A 6,013-nucleotide genomic window follows, 5' to 3' on the forward strand; every position below is an offset into this window, starting at 1 on the left:
TAATATGAACAATGAATTGCAACAGCTTCTACACAGCAAAAATTTTCAACACCAGTTGTTTCATTGCGTCGCCAAAATGTCAGACGGCAACCCGATGAAAATGGTTCTCGCGCAACTGTTCCATTCAGTGCAAGCGGAAAGGGAGTACATAATGCGGCAAAACTGAATAAGATCTAAGGAGTCTACGTGCATCCAGAGGTTGGTACCGAGCAACTATGGACCGAATAAACTGGAAACGTAAGGTAAGGTAAGTAACACAATGAATATGCGATTACATGAAATATAAACGCTCGTTCATGATAATTATATAGCGTTTATTTCATCGATTGGACGCGAGTTTTCCGAGCTTTTATAGACGAATGGGATTTATTATTTTTGGGAAAGAGCGCCCTATTTCATATTTTATCACCGTTTTACAGGGTGAATGCCAAACGGCATACGTTACTTATGAGAATCAAGTAACAACGTGTCAATACTGTCATATACCCACACCACAAAAATTTTGTTTTAGAGTAGTTAAGGAAAGAGAGACAGTCTAAGATATGATATGGAACACGCTATAAAATGAAAACGGTTTGAGATAAAAAGTTAGCATCTTCAATAAAGTTACTCAGAATTAATTATTCTAGAATATTGCAGAAGGAAGTATCATTCTATCTCAACTTGAATTTGAAATAATATCTACAATTTTGACACTTAAAGGACCACCCCAAAACCGTTTCAGCCAAACGATGCACTTTATCACGCACAATAAATGTTTTTAAGACACCAAATTTCTAAATCCAACGCTGAATGCGTGAACAATTGGTTTCCGCTAATTTCACTTCCTGGACCACTGTGGCATTATCGTATCATTGTCATACATCCTTGCTGTGATGGCAGTTGGCTAAGTCTGTCCAAAACGTAACGAGATCGTCTTAATGAAGAGTAACATCCGTTTGTTAAGGCACCTTCCTTACTTTCGAAATCAGAGTGTTATCTGTCACAAAAACGCTGGTGTTCATGCCACATATACATCCCTAGCTAAATCATAATTTTTTTGCATTTTTTTCATTTTTACTACTTTCAATTAGTAAGAGATTACTTGGTAGAGAAAGTTATGAAAATTTAGAGCCATAGTACTCAAGTGAGAGCAAGGATGTGAAGTATACAGATTGGAAAACTAGAAGTGGTAGGGTCATTAGAACAGGCCTTATATCGGCCTTAAATGCAATTTTTAAGTTCCTCAGGTAGCAGCAAAAAATATAAAAGGGTTGAATTTAATTATTTTTTTTTTTTGTTTTTAATGCATTTCTTTTTAAGGATTAACTGCACTGCTTACAGCCACATTACTGCTAACTTTGTTTACTAGTACTAAAAACATACACTGGTGTTTGATGTGGAATCTTTTTGTGACGTGATTAACATTAACAGTAGGTATCACAGCAAAATAAATATCAGAAAATTTTTATTTTTCTTCAATGTTCCGATTTATGTAAAATAATATCACTAGTTCATGAAGAATAAAATAATGTATGAGTGCTTTAAAACTAATTATTAGTCGAGTAGGTATGTCCATACGAGGTTTAATAAAAAATAACATCATTTAACGCAAATTTAATAATTACGGAATATTTTCTATAAGGAAAGGATTTTTTATTCCAAACTTTTAAAATTACCTTATATGACCGAAATGGGTATAAAAATATTTTTGAGAAAATTTTATGAACCCAATAGTACCCGAGCAGAGTCTGATAACAAATTGAGAACTAAACTTAATGTTGTGATGTAGTAGGGAATAATTGCTCAGGTTGTGATCATTTTGGTCGTTTTAACGGTTAAAAGATCAAAATCGAAAGCAGAAAAATTGCACTGTGACATCAAACAGAAAACTATTCATGCTATCAGTAAAAGCAAATTGAAAACTCATTGAGATGGTGAAATATTTCATTGTTAACAAATTAAGTAATCAATTTGATGTTTGTCAAAGAAATAGAAAGAAACATTTTTTTCTAAAAATGTAAGCACAGATCAAAATATGATGTCGTATCCGAAAAAGTTTAAACTGATATCAAAATAAGATTTCAATTTGATGCTTGATATCAAAATATGTTGTCTATTTGCTGTAATTTTGATGTTGGACTTTGCTCGGGTACACGTCATAGCACTTGGTCAAGTCTCCCCATGTTCCCCTACACTTCACATCCTTGGTCTCACTTGAGTACTATGGCTCTAAATTTTCGCTACCCAATAATCTCTAGCTAATTGAATGTCGTTAAAATGTAACGAAGAAAATGTAACTACATATAGTCAAAATTAAAAAAGGAAAAAAAAAGATTTTTTTGGCTAACCTATCCACGAAAAATTTGAACCACGGAATTTGTTTGAAATCGGATATCACATAGGTTCCATTGTCAATCAAAACACACCCATCAAGTGCTTAGAATTTTTTTGGCTCTATCGGATCCGAATGACCTTCAACCGCAATTGACAATATACGGTTGCATTCCGAGGCTTGATTTGCACTTAATTGCTGCGTACATCAGGGTTACCACATTCACAGATTTTTCTGTAATATCACAGATTTTTTTTCACAATTTTTGATCACAGATCACAGATTTTTGCACTTTGATGAAAATTTCACAGATTTTTTTCTGTATTCTGTATCACAGATGGCAAAGAGATTTTTTTGATCGAAACGCAGATTTCAATGTGGCATCCCTGACGCACATACTTTTTAAAACGTCTCAAGATTTCATCAAGATCGGAGCACAGCAACTTTAGTTACTCCAAACCAGCCATAGGTTGAAGCTGGTTAAAGTTGAATATGTGTTCTGAATGTTTGGATTCCTGTGCAATAAAAGCAGTTGTAGCCAACTGAGTTCACAAGAACCATGTATTTATTAAAAAGAATACAATCATTACTAGTAATCTTTGGGAAATCTGATCCAAGTTTTTCATATTTTTGTCGAGTCTACTTTTTTTTAAAGCTAACAAATTTCATTGTACTAAACTAAATTACATTATATGTGCATTGATCAGTTGGACAAATATTAACCAAAACGCAAAAACTGTCGAAAATGACACAGAAAACCCGAAATTTGGTAATGTATTTTAGGCAGAGTTGTAGATATGGTGCATCTAAGAAACCAAATCGAATATTAGGAAGTTATATAAGTCCCGTATGTATATTTGTGCTAAGTGCTTCATTCATCGTTCGCTAGTCGAATGAGAAGCATGTGGATACACGGTCAGACGATGTAGTAAGAAGAATACAATCAATCAAGTATTTTTGTTAATCAGCCGTATTCTGCATTATGACGGATCGCTTTTTAGAACAAATGTTATAATTCTCAACGTCGACAGCACAATCAAACGGGCGGCAAATTCGATCAACAATACAGTCGTAATGCAACAATTATAACATTTTGTCGTAAATATTTCGGGATGTAATATTTCAAAATAAATCTGAAGGCTACGAATATTTTCAAATAAAACACGATTTGTTCAGACTATTAATAAAAGATTCAGGTGGACAATACATGAGAAGTTTCCTAGAATTTCCAAAGAAAAATCTGGCAAGTTTTGGCAATATTTATTTGGTTTTTCAACCGAGCAAAATCTCAAAAATTTTATTTTATCGTCTTCCGCAGGCCCGTTTGGGGGTTCAAACCCCCCCCCCCCCCCATGAGCTTTCGAATTACTTTTAAAAATTTATTATTTTCCTGTCCAGGAAAAAATAAACTGCAAACCGTTTGGACACATAAAATGTCATTTAAGTTCGGTCATTCTAGAAACAAGTCAATGAAAAAACCAAGGACGAAACTTTGCGAGGGTGGCTGGAAAGGGATGTATGTCAAGTTGGACGGCTTCTCTGAAGGATCGGTTAACGTTTCGACAAGCTTCTGTATTAGCAAAAGTAGTGAGCAGACAGCAGATGTCGGTCAGCGGGCTAGCAACGGCAGTTAAAGAGGAAAAACACGAAGTTGGAGAAAATCGGAATATCGTTATCTAGATAAATTTTACCACCGATGATTATTCCGTTAGAGTGGCAGCGAAATGGATCGCGAAAATGGGCATCGATATAGGGTGAAATACTGCCGCCAAGAAGTTCTCAGCACCAGCTAGCATATAAATAGGAACGACTAGCACCAAGAAGAAACCCGGCGAAGGTGGTTGTAAACAGATGTAAATCCTTATGGTCGACACGCCCGGATCGGTTCATGTACCAACAGGGTACGATATTTGCAGCAGACCTGAGCAGTTGAGATATATCGCGAAGGTTTGACAGCTAGTAAGGAAAAGTAGCTATGGATAAAAACATAATCGTCAAATACAAAACAAAATAAGCAAGAACACAATCCTTACTAAAGCAATACTTAACGGTTGCCCCGGATGAGGATTACGGGATACAAGTTGGCTTAACAACTACTACAAACCAATCCGAATCCACCACGAGCCAGCAGGCAACGCACAGTGGTCGGAAATGCCAAAACGTCACTAGAGGCCAAACCATTGAATATATTCATAGGATATCCTTGGAGGAATTGTTCGTAAGAATATTCCCCACAATCTGATAAAAATTAAATAGAGGCATGGCTTACTATGATTGAACTAGAAAAATTAACTTTTTATACTGACGAGGCAGAAAGTTGGTGTCTTCAACAAAGTTTTAGGAATGCTCATAATAAAGAAATTTGTCGAACAAATCGAGCTTTTAGGACTTAATGTTATAGATTTATAAAGCGTTTTCTAAGGCAAACCCCTTAAATTTAGCTTTTTAATATAGATTTTTTCGCTGTGACAGACAAATGTTGAGGTATTAAAACCACATAATATTGTTGAAGACTGCATGTAAAAATTAAATTATTGTTGAACACTGCATATAAATTTTTTACCTAAAATCGGCGGCGCGGCGCACACCTCTTGTAAAAATACTCATTCGTTTTAGAGTTATTGAAGAATTTTAAATTTTTTACACTAAGTTAAACTGCGTATAAGAGAGAAAGGTGCAAACCAAAATGGACGAGCAGGCACTATTTTAAATGTCCGGACTACGCATAATAAAGGTAAGAAGGTTTTAAGCTCATTTTGTAATGTTTTTTTTTACTTGGGTATTTTTACTTACAGTTTTCAAAATATTATATGGTTTTAATGCCTCCACTTTTGTCTGGAGCACGGTTTGCACGAAAAGTCACAGTGGAAAAAGTTATTAAAAAAACTAAATTTGAGGGTGTTGCCATAGAAAACGCTTTACAAAACGATAACATTAAATCATACATACAAGTTCAACTAGTTCAACAAAATTCTTTATTATGAGCATTTCTAAAACTTTGTCGAAGACACCAACTTTCTACCTCGTCAGCATAAAAAGTTCATTTTTTTAAAAATTTGATTGTAGTAAGCCATGCTTAATTTAAATTTTTATCAGTTTATGGGGAATATTCTTACGAACAATTCGTCCAAAGATACCCTGTGAATATATTCGATGCTTTGGCCTCTAGTGAATTAAGTTCGCGTTTCTGGGATTTCCGGCCACTATGCAGCGGTGTCTTTTGATGACTTCTTCTCGATAACAAACATTTACCCAATTTGTTGAGCAGAGTCGTTTGGTTTACAAGACTGGGTCCAGGCCTCTGAAAAAATCATCAAAGTTTGAGGGTTTCTGTACGATTCTTTTAAAATAAACTTTAAAGTTTGAGGATTTCTGTACGTTTCTTTTAAAAGAAACGTTAAAAAAATCAAGCCCCCCCCCCTTAAGAATTTTCTGCGCACGGGCCTGGTCTTCCGTAACGACCGTTTTTGTCAGAAGCGTTATAACACATCTGGATTTTTGTACCATAGCCACAGAGAAACATACATATCAATATGAAGATCATTTTACCAGAACGCCATTTGCAAGTGCTCGGGAATAATCTTTCACTTATGTCAGTGACGCCATCATCGCATAAGCGACAAACATGTTTAAATTGATAGTTAAAGCAGACAAAGAATTTTGTTTTGTGTTTTTCTGTGCGATAGCGTTGTGGTTAAT

The sequence above is a fragment of the Topomyia yanbarensis genome, chromosome 3 (genome assembly GCF_030247195.1).
Source record: "Topomyia yanbarensis strain Yona2022 chromosome 3, ASM3024719v1, whole genome shotgun sequence".
Lineage (NCBI taxonomy): Eukaryota > Metazoa > Arthropoda > Insecta > Diptera > Culicidae > Topomyia > Topomyia yanbarensis.